This window comes from Chamaea fasciata, unplaced genomic scaffold, assembly GCF_029207755.1.
Source record: "Chamaea fasciata isolate MVZ Bird 193981 ecotype frontalis unplaced genomic scaffold, bChaFas1.0.hap1 SCAF_41, whole genome shotgun sequence".
In the NCBI taxonomy this organism is placed as follows: domain Eukaryota; kingdom Metazoa; phylum Chordata; class Aves; order Passeriformes; family Sylviidae; genus Chamaea; species Chamaea fasciata.
Window position 1 is genome coordinate 1,270,581 of NW_027094126.1, and position 8,829 is coordinate 1,279,409.

The 8,829-nt window shown below is 59.9% G+C and overlaps 1 long non-coding RNA gene across 1 annotated transcript; it reads right to left on the reverse strand.

Annotated features, from left to right (window-relative positions):
* Positions 1–529: 529 nt before the first annotated feature.
* Positions 530–7,949, reverse strand: LOC136303738 (uncharacterized). The gene is made up of 3 exons (XR_010724284.1): positions 6,785–7,949; positions 6,553–6,693; positions 530–2,536 (listed from the first exon to the last, which is right to left on the reverse strand). It is a non-coding gene; the product is annotated as an uncharacterized lncRNA (long non-coding RNA).
* Positions 7,950–8,829: the final 880 nt, after the last annotated feature.

Consider the following 8,829-nt stretch of genomic DNA (forward strand, 5'->3'; position numbering starts at 1 on the left):
GGGGCTCCCTGTCCCGGCACCGGGACCTGGTGCCCCTGGCCGGGCAGGGGCTTGGACCGGCGGATCTCCAGAGGTCCCTTCCAACCCCAAGTGTTCTGGGATCCGGGATCCCACCCCAAGGTTGCCCTGGGACCAGTGAAAAGGGAGCCCTGAGGTGCCACCAGGCCGAGGGGACACGGGAGGGACCCCGAGGTGCGGGCACAGCCGGGCGCTGTCCCTGTCCCTGTCCCTGCCAGCCCCGCAATTCGGGAGAAACCAGAATTCCCTGGTTGTGCTGCCAGGCCCGGGCCGTGCCCGGAGCTCCTCGGGAGCGGTGCCAGCCCGGCCGCGGGGCTGGGAGCGCCCCGTGGGCCGCCTCCGGGCCGGGGGACTGGCACACGCAGCAGCTGCCGCTGCCCCGGCCCCACCCTGCCCCAATTCCTGCCCCAATTCCAGCCAGGGAAGCACGAGCCCCACCTGGGACACAGAGGGAATTGGGGGTTTGCCCGAATTTACTGCGCAGACCCCCGTGCCCAGGGTGGGGCAGGAACGGAGGGGAGCAGCCTGCCCTTGGACACTTCAGGAACCATTTCCAGCTCCCCCCGTGCTCCCCCTCTGCTCTGCGGGCTCGGAGGGGCAGCGCTGGCACCGGCCGAGCTCCTGCTCCAGCACCTTCCCTCCCTTCCCACGTACCCAAACCTGCTCCCCTGGGGCTCTGCTGGAGACAAGAGGCTCAGGAGGGACCTTCTCCCTCTCACAACTCCCTGACAACTGACGGGGGTCGGGATCTGCTGCCAGGGAACGAGTGAAAACAGCCTCAAGATGCATCAGGGAAGATTTAAGTTGTATTTAGGGAAAATTCCTCACTGGATGGGTTGTAAAACACTGCAGAGCACCCATCCCTGGAAGTGTCCAGAAACGAGTGGCTGTGGCACCTGGGGACACGGTCAGGGGTGACCAGGGTTGATGGTTGGACCTGATGCAGTCTGAGGGCTTTGCCAACCTGAGCAATTCCATGGTTTGTGGACAGCACCGACGACCAGATGTGGTTCCTGGGGCTTGGATTGGGCTCAGCTCATCCTCCCCGCTCCCTCCAGGCACTGAACACCATCCCAGAATTTCCTCTCCTGGATCAGCTGGAGGCCGTGGGGTTGGAGGAGGTGGAAGGAGCCCAGATCACAGCACGAGATCCCCTGTGGGACACGGGCATGGCTTGGGCCTGGACATCCTGGAATCATGGAATGGACTGAGCTGAGGGACCCCAAAGCTCACCCCAGCCCCAACCCCTGCGACGGGACACCTCCCACTGTCCCAGGCTGCTCCAAGCCCCGTCCAACCCAGCCTTGGACACTGCCAGGGATCCAGGGGAATCCTCTGGGAAATCCATTCCAGGGCCTCCCCACCCTCACAGGGAGGAATCCATTCCCAATATCCCATCCATCCCCGCCCTCTGGCAGTGGGAAGCCATTCCCTGTGTCCTGGCACTCCAGGCCCTTGTCCCAAGTCCCTCTCCATCTCTTCTGAAGCCCCTTTAGGCCTGGAAAGTGTCTCCAGAGCCTTCCCTTCCCCAGGCTCTGCTCCCTCCCAGCCCCACAGATCTCTCTGATGCACAAATTCACCAGGAACTCTCCAAACCTCAGGGAGTCAGGATCCACAGAGGGATCCGGGGGATCTGGGCCAGTGCCCTGTGCTCATGGAGGGATCTGGGGGATCTGGGCCAGTGCCCTGTGCCCAAGGAGGGATCTGGGCCAGTGCCCTGTGCCCATGGAGGGATCCGGGGGATCTGGGCCAGTGCCCTGTGCCCATGGAGGGATCTGGGGGATCTGGGCCAGTGCCCTGTGCCCATGGAGGGGTCTGGGGCATCCAGGGCTGTGTCCTCTGTCCATGGAAGGACCCAGAGGGAGCAGAAAAGCCCCAGCTCAGCAGGGAGAGGAGCTCACAGGGGCTGCTCCTGGCACAGCCCCTGGAACCACGCCAGGAATTCACAATGGGAGCGGAGCTGAGCCGCTCCTGCCCAGACCTGCCGTGTTTGCGAGGCTCCGGGCACACCCAGAAATTCAGGGCTTCGGAAAAAAACCCCTCAGTACCTGGGCAGGGGAGGGGGAGGGAGAGGAGCAACCACTTCAGAGCTGAGGAATCCCAGGGTGACTCAGGCTCTGACGCAGGAGGCAAACAGGGCTGGGAATGGTGGGAAGAGGGTCGGGCAGCGCTGGGAGGGGATCCTGGGGGGCCGGGCAGTCCCTCTGCCCCCTTGTGCCCAGGGACTCTTGGACCATCAGAGTTCACGGGATGTTTGCAGCTGCAGGAAAGCTGCTCCAGGCACTTCCCAACTTCCCAACACCCACCTTTACCTGCCTCAGAACCAACTCCAAGGGTCCCAAAATCTGCTTTGTCCCAGCGCTTCTCGGGCTGGTGAAATCCCAGTGCAGCACCATGAGCTGCCCCCTGCGCACAGAGAGGCAATTCGCCCTTGGGAAAAGGGGATAAAAACACCTGGAGCTTCACTTCCAATGCTTCCAGAGCCTCGTCATGGAGCCAAAGGGATCTGTTGCTTCCTCTGGGAAGAAGGGAAGTCGGGATGAAGACCCCACCACTGACATGAGACTTGGAGGCTTTGGGGGTTTGGGATTGCAAGGAGAGGAGTAAACAGCCCCAGTCCAGTGCCTCGGCTGTGGATTTACACCCCCTGCCCTCCACAGTGGGTAAATCCAGCCTTCCCTCAGCATTCCCTGGGTAATTCACCAGGACGACCAATCTGCACCACTTCATCCCCCAGCGTTCCCAGTGGTGGCACCAGTTTAAGTCCCAGTTCCTGAGGTGAGGACCTCATGGAATCCCAGCCGCTCTCCCGGTTCAAACCAACAACGGGAAACCCTCAAAACCTGGGATCCCAAACCCAGACTGAATCCAGATACGTGGATCACAAGGCACTCAGCAAATCCCAGAGATCATCTAGCCTTGGATTTGCCACGGGGAATCTGAAATTCAGGAGCATGAGACGTTTCCCCTCTCTCAGATCTCCCACGGGATCTGCCCTGTCCCAGTTCCCCCAGCCTGCTTTTGGGGAGCACAAGAGGAGCCTGCGGATGAAGGGCTGGACCCCCTCCATCCCTGCTGCTGGCAGTTCCCCACAGCAGCTCCTGCCATGGCCCACAGCCACGGGACACGCTCCGACCTGAGCCGGGATTTGGGATCGGTCCTCCCGGACGGATCTGCCCACGCCCGGCCCCAGCGGCAGCTCTGCACTTACACAACCCAGGGAAAAGCTGGGGCTGGAGCGTGGGGATCCCACCTGGACCACAGGAGGAGATCCAGGGCTTGGCAGGACTGAATTCCAACACAAACTCCGGGTGTCCCCCAGGAATGGGAATTCCCACCTTGCTGGAAGCTCCTCAGCCCACCTTGAGTGGAGGAAGGAGCAGCTCAGGGCCTTGTGTTTGGCTTTATAAAACAGGCCTCGAGTGGCTCCAGCCCCTGCTCTGGATAAAATCCCAGTCCACAGCTGGGAATTGCCTCTGGACTGCTCACCCTATTCCTCCCTTCATCCTGGGAAGGAGCAGCATTCCCACTTCTTCCCAAAGAGGCTGAGCTGTTCCAGCCAGGAAAGAGCCCCGAATTCTCCACTCAGGCAAAGAACCCCCCAGCTGCTCCCTGTGCTCGGCCATCCTGCTGCTCCGGCTGCACGTGGAAAAGGCAGGGTCAGCACAGACACACTCATGGTGCTCCTCCCAAGGCCCCCAAAATCCTGCTGCCCCCATCCCAAGGCCAGCCTGGTCGGGGCTTGGAACAACCTGGGCTATGGAAGGTGTCAGGAATGGGATGGGCTTTGAGTTTTCTCCCCCAAACCATTTTGGGAGTAACCCAGGTGTACCTGAAGGAGGCATTGACAGAGCTGCCCTTCCCTGCCAGCTTAAACCCAGAATTCCAGCTCCAGCACTAATGGGATGAATCCCTGTGGATTTTGTGGGAGCTGGGCCCCTTCAACAGTTCCTTTGTGCCAATTCCTGTGCGTTTCACTCTGAACTGGGAGTTTTTTACCAACCATCCCAAACACGCCAGGAATGGGGTGGGGATGTTTTGACAGGGTGGCCTGGATCACGTCCAGATCCCACCCAGCTTCCTCCTCTCACCTCTCGCTGCTCCCGACGTGCTCGACTCCGAGTGTCAAGAGACTGGAATTTGAGACAAAACAGACTCAGAGGGCAAACGCTGCCCAGAGCAGGGGGAACTCCGGGGATATCGGGCCCAGGATCACACACACGGATCCCCGAGTGTGGGGATGGAACATTTGGGGCTAAACCTGCATCTGTAAAACACACCTGGGGGAGCACGTCTGATTCCCACCACGAAAATCCGGGTGCGCATCCCTGTTTTCAGTAAGGATCCTGGTTCTTCCTCAGCTGCTGCTGCAGCTGGCTGGGAAAGGCGCTGGGGCGGCTCCGCCCGGCCCCGGGGCAGCTTTGGGAGCCGCTGTGGGCGCGTCCCCGGACCCTCCCGAGCTGCCATCCCTCTGATCCTCCCGCGTCCCTGCCCTGGGCTGGGAACGCCGCGGCTCCGGCTCCAACCCACTTTCGCTGGGTTTTGCACAGGAGGCAAATCTCGGTGCTGCAAAGCTCCCACATCAGCACATTGGCAGGAGCGGAGCCGTCCCGGCACTGAAATGCCAGCGCCAGGGAAGGGGGGCTCCTGGAGCCCGGGGAGGCGCCCAGCTCCTGCTCCAGCCTTCCCGAGGTCCCTTTGGTGGTGCTGCTGGGGCTGCACTGGATGATCTGGAGGCTGCCCTCCAACCCTGGTGGTTCTGTGATTCCACCATCTGCCACCCCTGCCCTCCGAGCCAGCCACCTCCAATCCGCCCGGTCCACCTGGCCTTCCACCCTGGGAGCACGGCTCAGATGCCCGGACAGCAGCTCCTGCCATGGGGAAAGCTTTCCCTGCTCTGTCACCAACCAAACCTGGATTTCTGTGATGGGACATCACAGAGAGGGGCTGGGATCAGCCACTCTCCAGGACCTCCAAGGGATCCCATGGCTCCTCTGGCCTTCCCAAAGCCTCGCAGACCCTTGGGATGCTCCTGCACAAGGTGTTCCCCCAGGGATCAGTGGATTCAGTGCCCACCCCCACCCTGCACCCGAAATCGGAGTCCAGAGGAAAGTCCAAAGGAACCAAGTTCTGCATCAATCAACTGGGGCCATCCTCAGGGTATTTCCCAGGGAATAGGGGGAGAATCGTGGAATCCCAGAAGGGGTTGGATTGGGAGGGACCTGGAAGCTTCCAGTGCACTCTGGAACCTCTGGGTGCCCTGTCCCGTCCTGTGCCCACACCCCCCACAGCATCAGAAGCTTTATGGGCATTTCCACACTGACTAAAACATTCCTGCCCCTTCCAACTCTCTAAATCCTTAAAAATCCTTACAACTCTTCCTTTGGAGCCTGAAGGGGAACCGGCCCAGCTCCACCATGGGAGTCCAGGCCCTACAACTCCGTACAAAGCCTTTCTTGGCTGAGCCTGTCCCACGTGAGTCAGCTCAGCACAACGCCCGAGTCAGCACTTCCCACCAGGCAGCTGGAGCTGGGCCTGGAAAAACGCGGCCACATCCCCGTGGATGGACCCGCCGGGACCTGCCAGGCTGGCACGGAGCGCCGGGAATGTGCTGGTGACAGCACCCAGGAGAAACGCGGAGCAGGAGAGAACAGGGAGCAGCTCTGCCTCCCCCCCGGGCACAGGGCCCTGCTTGGGACGTGTCGGAGGCTCCTGGGAAAGCTGGAGCCGGCCCAGGCCTGGCTGTCCCTTGTCCCACAGCCCAGGGAAAGCTCCTTTGGCCATGGGAATCCCCCCAGGTCAGATCTGCACTGAGGCTCCCCAGGCCAGTAAGATCCCACCCCCAGCACCCACAGCATGACCCTCGGGAGAAGGGAGCTCAGGAAGGCACGGCCAGCAGAACCCCAAGGATTCCTGGTTCCATTCCCAAGCGTCATTCCCAAGCCAAGCTCAGGTGAGATTCCCATTCCTCGATTTTCAGGAGAATGGAGCTCATGAACACAAGGCCCAGGAGGCACTGCAGGAATACCTGGTTCCCAAACCTCATCCACACTCAGAGTTCAGGAGATACTCCAGGAATGTTCCATTTGATTCCCAGTTCTCATCCTCCTTCCCTCCCTCCTCTCCCAAGCAGCTCCCAGGCTCACAAATCCCATGGGATCCCTGTTCCCTCTCCCTGAGCCTTCCACACGGCACCTCTTCCGCTCAGACCTTCCCTGCACCTTCCTGTGCTCCCAGGTGCAACCCCTCTGCTCCCTCCTGGCTTTTCCATGGAAACCTGGACACCTTTCCCACCTGCACTGAACAAGCTGTCCTGAAAGAAGCCCAACCAGAAGTCCCCCAGGTGGAAAAGGGACCTCCCCAGGTTCCTGTGGCTGCCCAGATCCAAGGAGAAGGCTGGCAATAGTTGGGATCCACAATGGGACTAGGGCAAACCAAAGGCAGCTCTCAGGGATTCATCCTGTGGGAATTCTGAGGAAAGGTCTGAGCCCCACCTGTGGCAGTGACGGGGCAGGTGTGGAGGTAAAGGCCCACCTGAGGAAGGTCCTGCTTCAGGGGCTGGGGGGCAGGAAATCCTCGGGGATCCGCCCCAGTTATCCCCCAGGAGCCGGCACTGGTCCAGGCAGAACACACAGGGGTCACTCCTGCACGGCATTCCCGGGAGATCCACGAGCCCTGGACAGAAGCCACCACACATTCCAAAGGAGCCCTCACAACTCCCAAATTCCCTTGTGCCCATGCACTGGCCACCCCTGGAGACACCTACACCTCGAGGGTGTTCCTGCCTGAGGGATGGATCTTCTCCAGGTGGACATGAGCAGCTCTCCGGGGCCTTTGCATACATTCAGTAGAGATCTGGGAAGGATCCTTCTTGGAAGGGTTGTCCAGCCCTAAAAGGCTGCCCCAGGGCAGGGGCAGAGCCCCCATCCCAGAAAGTGTCCAGGAAATGTCTGGATGTGGCAGGGCTGACCTTGGTGGCGCTGGGTTGGACTTGATGATCTCCAAGGGCTTTTCCAACCTGAACAATTCCATGATTCCTGGCTCAGGCTGTCACCTGCTCTGAGGGGACACCAAGACTGGCTGGGTTAGAGGAGTTCGTCCTCCTGCCTGTTTTCCTCACACTGGGAACGGGAATTCTACCCAAAATGTCAGCAAGGATCTCTTCCCTCACAGTAGTCCCTTCAGTGAGCTTTTCCCAGCGCCATCTCACACAGATCCATGGAATGGTGGGAAGGGACATTAAAGCCCATCCAGTGCCATGGGCAGGGACACCTCCCACTGTCCCAGGCTGCTCCAGCCTGGCCTTGGGCACTGCCAGGGATCCAGGGGCAGCCACAGCTGCTCTGGGAAATCCATTACAGTGCCTCCCCAACCTCACAGGGAGGAATTCCTGCCCAATCTCCCATCCAGCCCTGCCCTCTGGCAGTGGGAAGCCATTCCCTGTGTCCTGTCCCTCCATCCCTTGTCCCCAGCCCCTCTCCAGCTCTCCTGGAGCCCCTTTAGGCCCTGGAAGGGGCTCCAGGGTCTCCCTGGATCCTCCTCCTCTCCAGGTGAACACCCCCAGCTCTCCCAGCCCGGCTCCAGAGGGGCTCCAGCCTTTGAATCCAAGCTGAGAGTGCCTGGAGCAGGGCTGTCCAGCAGGGATGTTCCCAGAGTTAATGGAGATGCAGAAGCAGAGCTGAGCCATCCCAGGGCTGGCAGGTTTGGGAGCCTCCCTGCTCCCTCCGTTTGATCCCTGGAGGATCCCAGGGAGCCGCTTTGATGTGTCAGCCTGGCAGCAGGGCCTGTTCCAGCACGACTGCTCCCAGATTCCTGCGGGAACAAAGCTGCACCTCAGCAGCTTCCAGAGGCTGGGACTGACCCCAGGGCAGAGCAGGGACACCAGGTGACACAGAGGGACCCCCTCAGCATCAGCTGCCCTGTCCTGCCCAGGAATTACAACCCAACAATCCAGCAGAGTGGGTTATTCTGGGATCCTGGAGCATGCCATCCCACAGGGCCAGTTCTGATCCCCAATCCCTGATCCCCGATCCCTGACATGACGGGGGTTTAGTCAATTATCCAATGGGTGTCCTGCCATGGAAACATGGATCAGATCCCTCCTGAGCTTCCCTGCTCCACAGCAGGGTCCCTGCACGGGTTTGGGCACCTCTGGCCTCGGAACTTTCTCACTCCCAATAAAACTGGCTCCGTCGCTCCAGGGATGAGCCAAGGACGGACCAGCTTTGTTAAACACCAGAAAGAAATTCCAGGGGGCTGACAAGAAGCATTTTATGATCCTGACTGAACTGGGATTGTCAGGTCAGAAAAGATAAGGTCTGAGAGTATTTTCTAGTCCCTGGAAGCAGATCCCCACCCCAGATCCCGACTCCAGCCCCTTCCAGTGGGCCCAGCTCCATGGGAACAAAGACACTCCAAATTAACTCATTCCACAGAACCTGAGCTAAGAAATGGTGGCAGAGATTATGTCTGTAATGATCTGTGCCAAGGGGAGAAAACAAACCTGCCTCAGTTTGTTCCAAAAGTGAATGAAATGGGAAACCTGAGGTGTTGAACCGAAATCCCAGAGAGGGATTGAAGAGCTCAGTGAGAAGCTCCCACAATGTGCAGCTTTTCCAGCAGGACCAGGGAGGATAAAGCCTTGGAGACTCCAAGGAGCCCTTCCCACCTGGAAATCGAACCTGAAGGGTCATGGCCAAGGCACTTCCATGTCCAGAACTGGCAGCCTGAGGAAGGGAACAGCCCAATTGATAACCTGTTGATAGCCCAGGGGAGCAGGGCCTGCCTGCAGTACATCAGGGAATCCTGGAA